Here is an 18,762-nt window from a genome sequence, read left to right as displayed (position 1 = left end):
TGGTTTCCCAGACTGTCTGTAGCCAATCATAAGCCATTGCTTTCTTTTAGGTCATAGTAGTCTGCCATTCAACATAGCAACTCAACCCAAATACTGCTTTAGTTTGTTCTTGACAGTATGTGCAAGCTCAGTATTAAATTGAATGTCTTTGGATTTGGTTTTTGGATTAGTTTCAAGTAGTCATTTGTTTTTCTGTACTTGATTCATTGCCACTTAATACCAATCTGAAATCCAAGAAACAGATTCTTATGTGTCTTGGAAACAGTAGATTGCAGTGAAGGACGTAATTATTTTGTCCCATTCTGAGATCTGCTTCTTTAATTATGTGAATAGAATATTTGTTTTTGTTTGTTTTATAATTTTTATTTGAAAACTCTTAATCTAGAATTTTTACCTATTAAGCTGTGGACTTCAGTCTGGTAGCTGGGACATCAAACTCCATTAGGTAGAATTTGCCAGCTTTGAGAAGATTTTAATTTTTCTACAGCTGCCGTCTTAAAGGGCCTACCCAAATCATAAGCCTTACAGGTAAGGGCTTCTTCATTAGTGGCAGAATTTGTGGGCCTCTTAAGTGATTTTTTGATAATATCATAGGACCCTTGCCAGGCACTTTTTCCGTTTGACTTTGCCTCCCATTTAGTTCAACTTCCCCTTCCTTTCCCAGTTGATGCCTCATTGGATACCCAGAACTATCTGCTCCGAGTCCAGTGTCTGGAGTTGGGCTCCATTGATCATTTATGATGTAGTCAGAGCAAGGGCTGAGAAAACCACCCTCCCCGCCCCCCCCAACTCTCATTTTGAAAGAAATGCTTCTGTCTTTCAATGTAGGATGTGCTGGGCTTGGTTAGTTTTGTGTGTAGGTGTATGTAAGGTTGGCCTTGATTCTGAGGGCTTCCGATTGATGCTTAAGATTGTGAGGCTTTGTTTGTGTCTTTTTTAGTGATCCCCTGACAATATAAGAACCTGGGGGCAGTTTTTTGGAGAGATTTAGTGTTGGGTGTGGTTGGTTTACTTGGGTGAGGAAAGGAAAAATGTATTGGGAATAATCTCATAGTAGGTGTTCCTAAATTGTATTTTCCCAGTGTTCTTACAAAATTAGAGGGAGCTCCTGCTGAAAGCAAAACATACAGCATTACATATACTGCATTTCCCTGATACTAAAGTAAAAAAAGGTTGTTATTTTTGTTTTGTTTTGTTTTACATATCAGTGTAACCCTAACATATTTTTGTTTTTCTTCCAAAATGTGATGGCATACTGCCAGTGAAGATGTAATGCTGATATTAAATTATAGGAAAGTAAAATAAGATCTTTTGAATATATTTATTTTGTTCTTAGAAACTCATATGCTACCCCCCATACACACACGTATACACACACAAACACTCTTGAGAGTCACCTGATGTTTACATGGTCCTTTGTGAATACGTCCTGTTAAACTAAGATAATTGTCCAAGTGAATAACACTTTAAAAATACATCAAGAGTTGCTTCCTATGTGCTTCATTAACAGTTTTATCACCTCTGGATCATATCTATCCCATTTAATTTGGGGATAAATTGCTGAACTCTTTGGGATCCTTTGCCAGTGACAAAGATAAGGAACTAAATTGACTTCTGTGTTGATAAACCTCTCTGGGTGAAAATAGCCAGGTTATATGTGAAGGAATTTAGCGGTACATGTTATTAAATCCACATTCCGATCTAAAAACCATGTGTTCTTGGGATTCACGTAGACTCTGCAGTATAAGTTGCTTACCTACGCTCCTTTTGCTTCCCACCTGAAATTTATTTTCCTGACAGTGTCTTTTTACACAAACATCTCAGGGGAGCAGCAGCACTTATATCTTATAAACAAGCAAGTACCACATATCATGTTTGCTATATTTTTGGTTGAAGTTTGTCCACTTAATTCATGAAAGATAATTCTGACTTTTTTTTTTTTTTTTTTTTTTTTTTGGGTCTAAGTCTCACTGGTTCATTTTGTTTCTGTTTTTCTGTCTCTGGCCATTCTGGATAACTATCTTGTCAAGTGGGTATATGCTCAAAGGTGCAAGGAATCTGACAGTCATTCAGGGAATATATATAAATATAACATTTGTAGGGCAATTTGGCATTATCTATCAAAATAAACAATGTACAGGCTCTCTCGGACTTTTTTGCATATATGTTCAGATATACCTGTTTGCTGGGCTCTTTGCCATAGCAGATGCCTGGAAACCACACATCAGGGTACATGGAATTCTTTACAACCTTTAGGAAGGATAGGTCTATGTGTGCCTCCAGGGAGTGAATGAATACACACACACACACACACACACACACATACGTGCCCTTTTTTGTGTGCATTTTTGGGGTTTGTGAAGCTGCAAAACAGTGGTGGTCTTTAGGCTTTAGAAGAGGGATCTGGGTGTCTGGAAGAAAGCTTTTACTTTTCATTTATAGCTTCCTATCACTTTTGAATTATTTGTACTCTATATATATTGCTTTTAGTTTTTAGAAAGCATATATGAAGAGTGGCACATACATACATTATTTGAAAGAGGGAGAGTGAGTGTGTATGAGTGGAGAGGGTGCCGAGGGAGAGAATCCTTAAACAGACACTTTACTGAGGGCGGAGCCTGACTTGGGCTTGATCCCTTGACCGTGAGATCACAACCTGAGCCGAAACCAAGAGTCCAAGAGTTGGACACTCAACTGCCTGAATCACCCAGGCACCCCAAGGCAGATATAATTTTAACATTATTTCCAGAGGGGCATAGACTTGTGCTCTGAAAGAGACCTTGGACAGTCATCCTCATTTGAAGACTGAGAAAAGTCTGATTTAGGAAAGCATCTGCAAAGCCTGCACTAGAATTCGGGTCCCAAGGACAGCAGAAGCTTATGAATATATTGACTTGTTCTATTCTTATTCTATTTATCTAACCGATGCCCATTTCTCATTGTGAAGAATTGATTTTGGAAGACCCAGTAAAAGTTGACCTTTGTAAGATAGTTCTTAAAGGAACCACCTCTGTCAGTAAAGATAAAGGGATAGTGGTAACTTTTGCCCACGGTTTGTAACTTTGGAGGCCCAGTCCCTTAAAAGTGAGTTTATTTATGAGTTCTGTAAGTTTTAATATTTGAATGAATTTGTGTTCAGAGTCCAAAACTTCCCTGTTTGATTTGAATACCTCGCTGACTCTTCTAGATTTCTGAAATTGATTTTACTGGGTTTTCTTTCCATTTGGTATCCAGGGGTTGAATAGTTGGAGAAATAATTTTTGTGACTTCAAAAGGGTTTGCTATTTAAAGGCAAAGTGTACTGTAAAAGATGGTAGGAAAATTTTTTAAAGGAAGAAAACTTACATATTGAGGAGAAGCTCTTAGTTCCTGAAAATATGAGCAGTTCTTCTAACTATAAGTTGAGTCTTTTCCTGGCTCTTCAGGCCAGAAACATTTTCTCTTTAGTCAAACCAACCAAGCAGGGGTGCCTGGATGGCTCAGTCAGTTAAACGTCCAACTCTTGATGTCTGCTTGCAGCTCAGGGTCATGGGAATGAGCCCTGTGTAGGGTTCTGCGCTCAATGGGCAGTCTTTTAGAGAGTCTCTCTTTCCCTCTTCCTCTGCCCCTCCAGCCTCCGCTTGCACTTGCACTTTCTAAAATAAATAAATAAGTCTTTTTTAAAAAAGCAAAAACAAGCAAAGAAATTGGTAGTGTTAAGGCTGATAGTTCAACATGGGACTGGAGATATTCAATGAATATTTTTTATGGTTGTTGGACTCTTTGGCTGCAGCAATATAAAAACACATTTATTAATGTTATGATTAGTTGTTGGGGGGTACCTGGGTGGCTCAGTCAGTTAAGGGTCTGCTATCAGCTCAGGTCATACTCCTGCGTCTTGGGATCAAGCCCTGCATCAGGCCCCCTGCTAAGCAAGGTGTCAGCTTCTCTCTCTCCTGCTCGCCCATTCATTCTCTCTCTCTCTCTCTCTCTCTCTCTCTCTGATGAGCACGCTCGCTCTCTCTCAAATAAATAAAATCTTTTTTTTAAAGATTTTATTTATTTGACAGAGATTACAAATAGGCAGAGAGGCAGGCAGAGAGAGAAGAAGGGAAGCAGGTTCCCCGCTGAGCAGAGAGCCTGATGTGGGGCCAAATAAATAAAATCTTAAAAAAAATAAGAACATCTTGAGGATCAGAGTCAAATCATGTCTGTGCAGTTGTGATCAGTAAAGGTTTGGTTGAATTGAAAAGGAAAAAGGGTTCTTAGAGGGCCAAGATCAAAGAGTGGCACATTTATCTTTGTAACCCCACATCCTTAGGGAGGAATCCAGTCTGTATAGCCACGTTAGCTCTGTGACTGTTGTCTGAGCAATGGAATTGGATAGTCCGACAGTTGATTGAATTTGAACAGTCATGTTAGGTAACACTGGAAAGCTAGATTGGAGGATGCCAGTGGTAGGTGTGTTTCCTGGTTTGTTTCCAGTATCCTTTGTAATAATAGAGATCAATTAGAAACCTGTTAAGGTGAGAGGAAACGGCATAGAAATGGATAAATGTGGAATGTGTTAGGAAGCAAGAGTGCTGACAGGACTTGGTGATAGATTGGAACCCTAGGAAAAGAGGGTTTTTGGTTTTTGGTTTTTGGGTGGGGCATGGTGCTATTTAGTATTTTAGTCACGGTATATATATCTCAAATCAATATTAAGGAATGATAGAAATTGTGCTTTTTAATTCTGTGAGCTTATGGCAATAGAAAGAGAGATCTTGAGGGAAAGATGCTGGTTTCTTGGAAACTCAGGCTAGAAAATTGCTCTGGCATGTTAGAACACTAGACATTTTATTTTAAAAAATTGATGATTAGGTGCTAAACTATGGAAAGTCTTTCTTATAGTATTAGAACATATGATTTGTTCCCAGGGTCAAGCCTTGAAAGTAGGCATGAGCCTGTCAATGATTAACTCAGGTCTCCCTTAATAATATTGCTCAGAATTGGTTAGAAAAAAGGTCATACTTTTCACCAGAGTTGCCACTTGAAAATGAAATGGGAGCTGAAAGCTAGAGTATATAAATATATCTTCTATCAGATATTTTCCCATTTCCTACATATTGAATTGAATTGACCATGCCTGACCATACCTGATCCAAGAATCAGTCATAGGAATGATAAAGTTTTGGATTAGGAGAACTCAAAGAATTGAATTCTGAATTTAGATCCTTTCATAGCCATGTGACCATGATCCCCGGGCTTCTCTTTCCTTATTTGTAAAATACTTGCTCCACATGCCTCACAGAGCTGTTATAAATCCCAAATAAGATCATGAATGTCAGAGTACTTTGGAGACTGAGGCAGTGACTGATGTTTGTGAGGAAATGGTTATATAGCTTAAAACATTTAATGCAGGATGACCTCAGAAGTCCTTTTAACCAAGACCAGGAGGATGGGGGAGGTAGTGCTTGGGTTGTACCTCTGTTGTCAATCTTGAGGCTGTGGTTTCATTAGGTTGTCATACCTAACTTTACGGACCTATTCTTAGTGGTCTTACAGTTCTTAACCGAAGTGTTTTGTGAAACAGACAGCCCCAGATACATTTCAATCCTATAAAGATGATAAAATGTAAGAAAGGAAGTTTGGTTTTGCTGTCTTATTTGGTAGTTGGAACTGTATTCCTGGTCTTTATGCCAAAATGAAAGGCAGCAAAATATGGTTAGTATTTTTGACTTTAAGTTTTCTCTCCTTTAGTTGACCTCTGGGCTATGGCATGGGATTTTGTTTGGTTAAGAAGTGAAAAGTATAAATATGCCAGAGGCTTGCTAGCAGTTGAAAGCAGCCGTTGTTGGTCAGTCAGAGAGTGGAAGAGGAAAAAAAAAAGTTGGAGATGACAAAAAGCAAAGGAAGAGAGAAGAAAAAACATACTTGAAAGAGGAGAAAAAGCATAAATCATTTCAAAAAGTCTCGGCTTCTCTTTTTAAAAACCTGTCTTTGAGTTCAGGCACTAAAAATTGAGGGATTAAAGAAGGTGGGATTAGTCCTATGAGGGCAATGAATAAAATTACAGTAGGATGGAGGACAGGTCTTCAGAGGTTAGAAGATAGAATGGTGGAGAGGAAAGAGAAGGTCCTCTATGTAAACCTGGTTCCTTTATAAGGATTTACAGTCTCTGAAGATAGCCTGGATTACTGTGAGTATTATTTGTATGTAAAATGTGCTTTCTTGGGGGTGCCTGGGTGGCTCAGTCTGTTAGGCGTCTGACTGTTGATTTTTGGCTCAGGTCATGATCTCAGGGTCATGAGACTGCGCCCCTTGTGGGGCTCCATGCCTAGCACTTTCTCTCTTCCTTCTCCCTGTCTCTCTGCTCCTTTCTCCCCCAATCCCCCTTTTTAAAAAATGCTCCTCTGCCTCTCAAAATTAAATAAATAAAAATAATAAAATAAAATATATTTTCTTGCTGAGGTATACGAAGTCAGCCTCTTCCTCCCTCTGCTTAAGTAAGCCCAGTGCTATGTGATTCCAGGCAACGGGGAAGAGCATTTTACCAACAAGAACTAGTTTTTTCATTATTAAGAAGATATGGGTCTGAATTCATTGGCTTTATTTGGTTTGATTCAGACAGTATTATTGTCTGTTTAAAATATGTCTCTGATGTTGATTTTACAAAATCATTTCTAATTTACTTTTCCTTCTGAATTCATTGTTTTTGAAACATTTTTTTAAAAGGCAAACAAAAAGTGGAGAGATTGTGATAAACCTCTCTAGCTGAAGTCCCTCTTTATTTACTTTCTCAGTTCTTTTTCCCACCCTCACTCCCCCGAGACAGCCTTTACCCTGAATTTAGTGTGCATCCTTGCAGTGCAGTGTGTGAGCATGTTTTTGTGAGAGCGAGAATGTGTATGAATATGTACATTTTGTAACAAGTCATTTGAGGGTTTTTTTTGCTTATTGTTTTTCAAGGTCTTTCCATCTGGATGCATATAAATCTAGGTCCCTCTTTTTAGCTGTTTAATGTTTATATCACTGTGAATATTTCAGTTTTTCCAAACCCTTTGATGGATCTTTAAATCGTTTCCGTTTATTTGCTGTTACAAGACAGAACTGCAGTGAACAACTCTGCATGTGGATCCCTAACGCTTTCCCTGTCCTCCTCTTCCTCCTCATTATTGTGACAGTTGTTCTTGCCGCTTCTTTTTTTCCCCTAAGTATCTTACCTGAATTCTGCCACTTGGCCCATCACTTTGGTATTTACATCTTCATTTGGGGGATGAGGGAGGGATGAGGAAACCCTTTCATAACTCGGAATGCCAACTTCTTTTATTAGGGTCAGAGGTTCTAAAATTTTCTTTTCCTATGGATTCTTTTTGGAATCTGATGAATTTGGCGACTTTTGCATTTCAGCGTTCTTTATTTTTATTGTCTCATATCCAGTAGCTGTTTTTCATAAATGTCAGTGACTCCTCACCTCTTCCTTTTCTCCCTTCTTTTCTTACTACTTTTTAACTCCTAGGATGCTTCCCACCCACTAAGTGTAGGACTATTCACTGACCTCAGTCCAGTTCAGGGAATTCTTGTGTTACCTCCTAAATTCAGCATGACTCAGACATAGCTGATAGTTATGAGTTTCTTGGAGCATTCTTAACCTAATTAAAGCATTAAAAATATAAACCTTCACCTTATATTAGAATGATTACTGATAAATTTTGTTCAGGGACCATATGTTTCAGTGGTCAGTAGTTTTCATTTGTAAATTTTTTGTCTGGACTCTTTAATCCACTCTATTTTCTTCATTATTGCAAGGTTCAGTATATTTTTAATTTTTATGTTCCATGTCTTTTCCTCTTTAAACGTGGATGCTATTCAGAGCTTTGAGCACTTGGAAAGCTGAAGTGTTACACATGAAAACTGTTACTCTTCTCTAATAATACACTCTGCTTGCTGCAAGTGTTTGAGAAGGACTTCCTTTCTTAACTAATTTGGGCCGCCACCTCCTGTACAAATATATATTCGTGATATTTTCACCTCATGGATATGTGAACTGACTTTAAGAATTTGATAAGAATTTATGTGTGAAGTGTTTTTTTAACAGTTGATAAGACCTTAATGTTGAAGTCCTAGTAATAAGTGTAACTATGGAATATCAGATACCTGTGTATTTTCTTGCAGATTTCTTCACTTCTTAGGATATAGTTCAGGTCACAAGTACTGTGGCTGGAAAGTAACCTTTGGATCTAAGTTTACTGCGGTTTTAACTTGAGCAGAGTGTTCCATCAGAAGTATAAGCTCTGTCTGTATGCTCGGACCATCATGTCACTTGATAGGCAGCTTTGTTAAGCGAATTATTGCCCGTATGCCACTGTCCTCACTAAGTTTGAATGAAGTTCTTTACCTGCTCTTTATCACATCAGTCCCTCAACTTACGTTGGAGAGAAATGTTCCTACTTTAAATCTTTCTTTAGAATAAGTAAGGAGTTTTGTTTTCCCTTTCTCTCTGGACACTGCTATAACAATTTTTGGTACCTAATTCAGAAATCATTTTTTTTTTCTCTGTAGTCACCTTCTTCTCTGTAGTCACATTTCATTGGGATACATAAGAGAAGCCTTCTGCTTCTGTGGGAGTAAAAATATAAAGGACTTTCTTCTTGAAATTATCTTTTGTTTACAGAAGTCTTTTTAAAGACACCTTTTTTTTCTTCTATTAAAATAAAACCTCATTTTAAAAAACAATTGTCCTGGGGCACCTGGATGGCCTAGTGGGTTAAGCCTCTGCCTTAGGCTCAGGTCATGATCTCAGGATGCTGGGATCAAGGCCTGCATGGGGCTCTCTGCTCAGCAGGGAGCCTGCTTCCCCCTCTCTCTCTGCCTCTCTCTCTGCCTGCTTCTCTGCCGAATAAAATCTTAAAAAAAGAAAAAAATGGTCTTGATGAAGTCCCAAAAGTTCATTTTTGCTTTTGTTTCCTTTGCATTTGGAGACATGTCGTGAAAAAAGTTGCTGTGGCTGATGTCAAAGAGATTACTGCCTGTGTTCTCCTCTAGGATTTTGATAGATTCTTCCCTCACATTGAGGTCTTTTATCCATTTTGAGTTTATCTTTGTGTGTGGTGTAAGAGAATGGTCAAGTTTTATTTCTCTATACATAGCTGTCCAATTTTCCCAGCACCATTTACTGAAGTGACTGTCTTTTCCACTGTTTATTTTTTCCTGCTTTGTCGAAGATTATTTGACTGTAAGAGTTGAGGGTCCATATCTGGGCTCTCTACTCTGTTCCACTGGTCTATGTGTCTGTTTCTGTGCCAGTACCATGCTGTCTTGGTGATCACATCTTTGTAGTAAAGCTTGAAATCAGGCAACATGATGCTTCCAGTTTTTTTCTTTTTCAACATTTCCTTAGCAATTCAGGGTCTCTTCTGGTTCCATACAAATTTTAGGATTGTTTGTTCCAGATCTTTAAAAAATGATGCTGTAGCATCATTGCTATAGCAAATGGAATCCATTCTCTAATTTCCCTTTCTATATTTTCATTATTAGCGTATAAACAAGCAACTGATTTCTGTACACTGATTTTGTATCCTGCTGCGTTTCTGAATTGCTGTAAGAGTTCTAGTAGTTTGGGGGTGGAGTCATTTGGGTTTTCCATATAAAGTGTCATGTCACCTGCAAAGAGAAAGAGAGTTTTTGACTTCTTTGCCAACTTGGATACCTTTTATTTCTTTTTGTTGCTGTTGCTAGGACTTCTAGTACTATATTGATCAATAGTGGTGGGAATGGACATCCTTGTTGTGTTCCTGACCTCAAAGGGAAGGCTGTCAGCTTTTCCCCATTGAGGATGATATTCGCTGTGGGTTTTTCATAGATTTTATGAAGTTGAGGAATGTTCTCTCTATTCCTGTACTTTGAATCATTTTAATCAGGAACGGATACTGTGTCTTGTCAAAAGCTTTTTCTGCATCAATTGAGAGAACCATGTAGTTCTTCTCTCTTCTCTTATTGATTTGTTCTGTCACATTGATTGATTTGTGAATGTTGAACCACTCTTGCATCCCATGGATAAATCCCACCTGGTCATGGTGGATAATCTTTTTAATGTACTGTTGGATCCTGTTAGCTAGGATCTTGTTGAGAATCTTGGCATCCATATTCATCAGGGATATTGGTCTGAAATTTTCCTTTAAAAAAAAAAAAAGGAAAACTTAAAAAGCCTAAGTAAAGGAAGCAGTCAGTCTTCATGCTCCATCTTGTCAGAAAGCTCCCATAATGGGTAGACCAGTACACAGCTGCACCAGTGCGCTGGAAGAGAGTTCCCGCCTCCCAGGAGTTTCCCAGAATTGTTATCACTAGCATAGGGACTGCACACTTGGTAGTGGGAAGATGCAGCTTAGTTTGCATCAGCTCTTTATAGCCTTACCTTATCCATGACTTACTAATGCTAATAAACCTGAAACTTTTCGTAAAACAAACTTTGTTAATAACTTTGATATAGAGGGGAAATTTTTTTTTTAAGATTGTATTTATTTATTTGAGAGACAGAGATCACAAGTAGACAGAGAGGCTAGCAGAGAGAGCAGGGAGCCCGATGCGGGGCTCGATCCCAGCACCTGGGATCATGACCTGGGCCAAAGGCAGAGGCTTTAACCCACTGAGCCACCCAGGTGCCCCACTTTTTTTTTTTAAAATGTATGGAATAACGTCTAATCTTTCAAGAATGGAAATCCGAAAGAAAAAGAGATTAACTCAGCCATTTATTGAATAAATGTTTATTTCTGGCTTCCCTTGTGCCCAACACAGTCTGGGGACAAGCAGACAGGCATCTGCCTTTCAGGCGTTCCAGACACAGTAGGGTAGATGATTTTATGTGCTAGAGAAAAAAATGAAATAATGAAAGAGGAATAGGATTGTGGCTTCGGGGGAAGGAGGGTGATATTTTTAAGGGTGTCAGGGAAGGCCTCACAGAGATGGTGACTATTACAGAAAGACCCAACAATGGTGAGGGAGTGTGCCAGGAGAATATCTAGGGGAAGAGTTACCCAGGTAGAGAAAAAGACAAGTACAAAGCCCTGAGGCAGGAATGGGTCTGTTCTGTATCAGAAACAACAGCAAAGACGGGCAGTTTGACTGGAACATAGCGAGCTCAGGAAAACGTAATTGGAGGTAAGGCCGGAGAGGTAATGAGGTCCTATTGTGCAGGCTTTTTTCAACCATTACAAGGATTTTGGCTTTTACTCCAAGTAAAGTCACTGGAGGTTCTATCAGAGGCTGCGATTAAACTAAAAAAGGCAGTACCAAAAAATACTGTATCTTGGCTTTGCTTTCAGAAGCTTTTGATTATTTTTTATAATAATTTGGGTTTTAACTAATGGCTTCTGGTGAGTAGCCATACGTAGATTTAAACATTTGTGTCAATATTGTAGATTTCCCTGAAATACAGATCTTGAGTATTTCATTTAAATTTAAAGAGAGAAGGTATGATAGGAAAGTCTGTCTGTAGGTGTTCATTCCTGGGTGGCCCTGCTTTATTACTGATTTCTCCTTATGAATTGCCTGGGAACAAAAAAATAAACAAGGGTATATGCTTTAGATGTAGGAGGATAGATACATATATGTATATATGTGTATATACATATGTAGCTACTCTATTTCAATGTATGTCTTGAATGTTTTTATTATGAAATATAAACAGAAAAATACATAAAACATAACTATAGTTTAAAGATGAATTATAAAAAGGAAGCACTATATAACTACCAATTAGACCTAGAAATAAATCATTCACAGCACCCAGAAGCTTGTTACATTGCGTATTTCTTCTAGATCATAACCCATACTCTTGTAGAGAATCTGACATTTATGATAATCATTTTCTGTATGATTTTACAACCTAGAATTCCTTACAAACCATTATAATTTAGTTTTGTCTGTTTTGGGGAATTTTCTATAAATAGAATAATACAATATGTGTTCTTCCGTGTTTTCTTTTAGGACCTAACAGTATGTTTGTAACTTTCAACCATGTTGTTATGAGGAACAGTGGTTTAATTTCACTGCCATCTAGCTTCCTACATGAATGTGCCATAATTTATGTATCCATTCTACTTGATGTTTTTGGCTGTTAAGAACAATGCTGCTATGAACATTCTTATTTATGTGTGCTGATGGATGTGTAGGAATTTCTCTGGCCTGTTTTTGTGAGTGGAATTGCTGGATCTTTAGTTTTATTAGAAAATAAACTGTTTTTCAAAAGTAGTCATATTAATTTGCCCTCTTACTTGCAGTGTGAGAGGTGTCCCTGTTCCACTCAATCCTCATCAGTATTGTCAGACTCTTTACATGTTGCCAGTCCATTGGGCCTGAAAATGTTCACTGTAGCAAACTGAGAAACCACAGCCTTAACACTTGGGAAAAAAAAAAGAGAGAGAGAGAGAGAGACAGAGAAAGGGACTATAGGTATTGGTTTCTGTTTTAAGATTCACCAACATTTGGCATTTGTATTTCTTAAGGTTGATTGGCATCTTCCACCTAGGAATTCTTACCGAGTCTTAAGAGGTATCTGTCTGTCTACCCTCCAGAGGGTCAGGAACTGTGTCTGTCTTCACCGTCGTCTTCTTCTTCTTCTTCAACACTGTGTCTTGCACAATTGGTGTTGAGTAAATATTTGTTAAATGAATTCACCCTGATTCTTGCTACTCTTAAATCTTCTGATCAAGACTGGCCTGTTTTAGCATCAGTAGTTGAGGACAGTTTTTGGTGAGGGCTCCTTCCATTATTGATAGTTACTAGACTGGTTTATGAAAATAAGAGAAGCTTATTTGTAGGTGTATAAGTAAAAGTTAGTGTTTAGATTTTCAAAAAGAGATTCTGTTTTTATGGAATCAGCCAGTGTATATATAGTACTTTGTTTTCCCACAAAAGGAAAGAGAGTGCTAGAATTTTCTGCTTATATTAGGCTTCCGGAAGCCTGGCAACCACTCTTATCCCTGTTTCTGTTTTGAGTAACTTTGTAGGTTATGGTAGATAATTAGGGTGGTGGTGATGTTTAGCCAAGACATCTCAGTCTTCACCAGGAACCTCTCTGTGGTAGCTGTTCGTTAAAAATCATAGAATACATTGCTTTGCTTAAGTGTATCTTGCTTTAGTGTAACTGACCCACAGAGCACTTTTTATAAAGGACATTTTATATAAAAACAAAATAATTCTTTCAACAGTCTGTGAGGTAACTGGCAGATGTGATGATGACCCCCTCTTGTACGTGTTGATACAAAGCAATCCATCAGTTTCATTTTTTGCTGCATTCATAGGCCGGTTGATTAAAGGAATTAGCTTGGATTTTTTGGACTTTATCATATCTAAGTATAATCTTTTTGAGATATGAGTAAAAAAATAGAATATCCAGAACTAGTGATAAAATATAAGAATGGTGATTTTGACTAGGAAATCCTAGCAAACGTATTACCTGCTTTTGTAAGGTTTTCCCTTTCGGAATAGCCAAAATGAGTAAAGACTTGTATGAGATTCAGAATCTGGGTAAGTCTGATTCATCGTCTCTATTTCCAACAGAGGTTTCCTGTTAGACCAGACAAATTAGAGTCTTCCTACTGATTTGACTTGGTGAGTTTTTACATAGTTTTATTTTAAACATAGTTTAAGATCATGAGGAAAAAAGCAGAATGAAATGCACAGAAATATTTACCATGATTTTAAAAAATGCACATCTTGAGTTTCATTTCAGTGCAAATGGTATGTAAAGTTGGAAGTCATGGAAGGTAAACATGTAAGGTTTGGGTTTTTTTTTTTTAATAATGGGCATTACAAATGATGTTAAATATTTTTCATATGTGACTTCAAAAGAAGTTTATTCTAAATATTCGTTCCTGGAGTTAACCATAGCTATTCGTTCAGATCTCTGGTGACTGCAGCGTATAATATAAGGCTTTACACTAATGGTGGAAGGGAGAAAAGTTGGGATTTACATTTCCAATCAGTGGTTGCTAATGCATGATATAGAGACCTTAGAGTAAGGTGATTTTTCTCCCTAGAAAAAAGATTGTCAGAGAAATGAGGAATTACAGTTTATAAAAGAAAATAAAGTAAGTCATGGGCTTCATTTTACTCTGTTCAAGACATTTGATTCTGAGCAGATTGCGTTTGTGTATGAATGTAGAGCTCATCTCTTTATGGGTAACTTAAAAAAAATGTTTCTGCCATTCAAGCCAGCATCTTAAAAATTTTACTGTATCCTATGAGATTCATGCCTCAAATGTTTATGTATGTTTTTGTAGAGTTTTATCGGGTAAAATAGGTATTACTGCATTTTAGTTTTCTTTTTAAATCTGACACAAATTGTTGGGAGCCAGGAATTTCTGTTAAGACAGACATTCTGGGGACGCCTGGGTGGCTCAGTTGGTTAAGCAGCTGCCTTCGGCTCAGGTCATGATCCCAGCGTCCTGGGATCGAGTCCCACATCGGGCTCCTTGCTCAGCGGGGAGCCTGCTTCTCCCTCTGCCTCTGCCTCTGCCTGCCATTCTGTCTGCCTGTGCTCGCTCTCTCCCCTTCTCTCTCTCTCTGATAAATAAATAAAATCTTTAAAAAAAAAAAAAAAAAAGACAGACATTCTGTCTAACTTTCCCCTGTTTTGTCTGCCTATGTGGTTTTACTTTTTCCTTGTGTCATGAATTTTGGAGTGAACATTTAAAAACAGAACTTCCTGCCTGCCCTTTGTTCCATTTAGCTTAGTTAGAACCTTAACATTAACATCAAAATTGGCTTATTTTTAATAACTTTAGAAGAAGAGGGAATTTATTTTCTGCAGATGGTTTCAAAGTAAGGAGCATGGACATGGCTCATGTGAACAGTCATCAGATTTTTTCTGGTAAGACTACAGTTAAAGGAGATTAAAGCAGAAATACACTTCGATCTCTCTTTCGTAGTTGAAGGGAGGTCTAAGAGTCTCTTATTAAGAACAGAATCTCCAGAGAATACCAAATTCTGTAATGCTAGACAGTAGTAATTAATACTGAAGTGGATTGGTTGCCTTTGTAGTATACCAAATTTTCTGGAGTAAATGGGTCTTTTCAGCTTTGAAGTTAATGAACTTAGTCCACAGAGTTTACCCTAAGACCAGTTTAGATGATCTTCTTTGCTGTATATTCCTTGAGCTCTTTCTGTAGCCAAATTGTGTTAATAAATATTTTTAAATGGTTCGATTAAAGTATAGATGGCTGAGGAGAACAGCATTGTTGAATTTGGCTTCTAGAAAGGCCAGAGGACCTTGTGGGGTTATGCAACCTCTGCCTGTTTGTTTCATGAAATGAGTCTTCTGTTTTTGAATTCCTTGCAGATTGGACACACTTAAATTGTATTAGGGCCAAGCCTTTCATGTGTTTACTATTCGAGTTTTATAAGGTTCTTCGTAGTTTGTAGTTGAGGGAAGAGGGTGAAAAACTGTAACCTCCCAAATCTTGAAACAGCTTTGAGAATATAATTATATAATAAACATATCTTCTTAGCCATAAGGTTTTTTCCCCTCTTCCTCCTCCTCCTCCTTCTTTTTTTAAATTCTGTTCTAGCTCTTGTTTTAGAATGAATTTTCTCAACCTAGAGGAGAAATCTTTGATAACACGTGGGATGTGTTAAAATCTTCATCTTTCCTAAGTTTGCTCTTTGTGGCCCTAGAGATTTTTGTCCAAGTCATCAGTGGAATCAACACATTATTATAATTTGTGAAAAGAGAGAAGTTGCTGATTATTTGGTTCTGCCTATTTAACTTCATTTCTAAAGGTGTTTTCCTTTGGAACGAGATCCACTTTGAAGTGAAATAGCCCCCTTTATAATCAGATTTGTTTACTGATTTGGATTCCTGTCTTTCCATTACAGACATCTCCCAGATGATGGGTTTTGAAAGTGATGTGTGGAGAAGCTTAATCTAATGAGCTCTTTTTTTTTTTTTTTTTTAAGCAGATGGAGGAGTTTTTTTGTTTTGTTTTGTTTTGTTTTCTAGCAGGGTTTCAGTAATTAACAACAGCAACACATCACCTGATTGTATTAGCCCAGAGTTTGTGAAACCTATGCTTGTTGTAGCCATGATAGGTTGTGCTGGATCTCCCTCATCCAGGTGGAGACAAGATGCGGATATATAGATGCATTTAACTCAGTCATTTTTACCTAAATTAAAAAGCAAAACAATTCAAAAAGTCTTGAAAAGATGCTATCCTACAGGACTATTTGAGTGGCACCTGCCCATTTTCAGGACAGACTTTTGCTTTTGGAACAGAGAGAGCATGCTTTGCATTCTCCCTGGATATATTTTTGGGGTAGTGAACTATGCTAATATGTCTGTGTAACAACTTTTATAGAATTGATAGTTTTTAGGGAGAGGGAGATTATTCCCCAGCCTTTAACTTAAATTGGTGATAATTTTTTTTGGCTTTTTCATTTTTCTGGTAACTGGAAGAGTTTCATCCAAAGTGAGAATTATTCCATATTTTAACCTTTGAGCTGGCTGCAAAGGTCTCCTTGGGGACAAGGACACTTTGCAGTTATTTATAACCCATGGAGAAGGGCAGTAAGGCTGGAAACAGCCGGCACACACTAAGGTTTGGGAGCCAGTGTTGTTTTGGTTATCCTACTGCTTTCCATGACTTGAGATTCTTTCCTGTACCTTCTTGTTCATCTTCATCTTGGCTTTGAATGAGCCTTACTAGCCAGGCTGTTTCTGTAAATCTCCATCTTATAACACTTAGATTGAGGAGAAGAAGGTCAAGTAGCCTTTTTATGTAATGAAAGTATATCTAATCCTGACGATCATTTCAGTGTCTATGCTTGTCTAAGATAGTTGTCAGCTGGGGAATCTTAAAGGTACTGACCTGCATACATACTAGTATACCTGTTTCTGAGTTTTCCTTAAATAACAATAGTTGCAAGAATAATTCAACTCTTACCTAGATAAATATTTGGCTATGGCAGAAATATGTTCTACATATTAGCCTGGTATAGAAAAAACTTAGTTATGTGTGTAGGCATGTTTCAGGGGTATGTCTCTCTCTCTGTATGTATACATGGACATGTTTACATGTGTATATATTTAATGTTAAATATGTTTTCTCTACATGTCAATTTTAAGGGAATCAAACCATGTCAGATACGAAAATTTAAGGTCAAATCTAAGTAAAGATGCAAAGGATCTGCCTCAGTTTTATCAATACATTGGAATTTTATTATATAAGCTTCAACTTGAAAGAACTCAGAAGGTCTAGCCTGAATTCCTGACAGCTATTGTAGTGGTACTTTTTATGATCAGGATTGCCCTATTCTGGAAAATGTGCTTTCTTCGCTGTTGTCTTATGCATTTAGAACTCCCCATTTAGCTGTATAGGCTTATCTTACCTCCCAAGTTTTCTTGGAATTTTTTTTTAATCGAAGAAGAGTATCGTTTTGGAACATACTGAATTTATTTAAAATTGGAGTGAGATGAACTGATACTTTTCTTTTTGAAAACGTTCTATTGTTTTAAAAGTGTGCCTGGATTCCTATAGCTGATATTCACTCAGCAACTCCCTAACTTTAACCTTCTAACAGGAGTTCATTAAGGAAAAATATGAACCCCAAAGACAGTAGTCTAGTTATTCAACAATAATTTCATTGAACAAATATTTACTGAGTACCTGTTATAATACCATGTTAGGTATGGGGGATGCTGTTCTCTGATTGCGCTTAATTTCTGGAGGGGGGAAGACATTAGACAGGTAAGAAACTTGAAACAAGATCATTTCAGGTAGTGATAATGAAGAAAATAAAATAGGATAATGTAATGAGAGGGGCAGCCTGGAAGTGGGGAGTCAGGGAAGGCCTCTCTCAAGATACTATACTTGATAGAACACTTAAGTGACAAGGAGCCAGCTATGAAAAGATCTGAAGGCAGAAAGAGCTTTCCAGGCTCAGGAAAGAGCCTGGTGTGCTCTCTAAGTAGAATTAAAGGCCTGAGTGACTAAAGCATAGGGACTGTGAAGGGTAAGTGTTAGATGAGGTCAGGGACATAGACTGAGGTTTTGGCAGTCATGACAGAGGTAGATTTTACTCAAATAGCAGTGGAAACCAATGGAGAATTCCTATCTTGTCTTCCATAAGGCTCTGGTTTATAAGCCATCACATCAGTTAGAAAAATTAATTGTAAAGCCTGCTAATGGCTTTAAAATTTTTTTAAAATTTTATTTGAAAAGATTTATATATTCACATAGTACAAAAGGGAGATACAGTGCAAAGTTCCTTTCTACCCAAGTACCCTGGTTTCCTTCCTTGGAAGTAACCAGTGTCCCTGGGGTCTTATATAACTTTACAGAGAATATTATGTATATGTTAAAATAAATAATATTTTTTCCTCTTTAGATAGAATCTCCCAATTTTTAACAGATTTTTATTATATTGTCTATTTGTATCATAATTCATTTACTCAAACCCTTGTTGGACTTTCAGGTTTTTTCCATTCTTTTGTGATTACAAATAATACCACGGTGAAAAAACCTTTTATATTTGTCATATTAAATATATCAGTAAGGTAAATTTCTAGAAGTGAAATTGCTAGATCAAAGGGTATGTGCATTTCTTATTCATTCTGATATACATTTCCCTTCATGCAGAATCTAACAATTTATACTCTAATCAGAAATGTTCTCCTTACTCTGAGCAAGTGTTATCAAACATTTTGATCTTTGCCAATTCACTGGGTGAATCAGTGTGTGGTTTAATTTGCATTTATCTTATTATGAATGAGAGTTGAACATGTTTTTGTATATTTCAGAGCCA

The 18,762-nt window shown here is 37.4% G+C and overlaps 1 protein-coding gene across 2 annotated transcripts in view; it reads left to right on the top strand.

The window, feature by feature from the left end:
* Positions 1 to 18,762, top strand: part of SPOP (speckle type BTB/POZ protein) — a 65,823-nt gene that overhangs the window by 19,952 nt on the left and 27,109 nt on the right. The window contains exon 2 of one of the 2 annotated variants that reach the window (XM_059378515.1): positions 13,522 to 13,572. The exons of the other annotated variant lie outside the window; for it this stretch is intronic. The gene's annotated coding sequence lies outside the window, so the exon portion shown is untranslated. The remainder of the gene's footprint in view (positions 1 to 13,521; positions 13,573 to 18,762) is intronic. 2 annotated transcript variants of the gene reach the window in all.

This window comes from Mustela nigripes, chromosome 16 (assembly GCF_022355385.1).
Source record: "Mustela nigripes isolate SB6536 chromosome 16, MUSNIG.SB6536, whole genome shotgun sequence".
In the NCBI taxonomy this organism is placed as follows: domain Eukaryota; kingdom Metazoa; phylum Chordata; class Mammalia; order Carnivora; family Mustelidae; genus Mustela; species Mustela nigripes.
The sequence above is the reverse complement of the archived record's forward strand: the minus strand, read 5'-3'. Positions and strand labels throughout refer to the sequence as shown.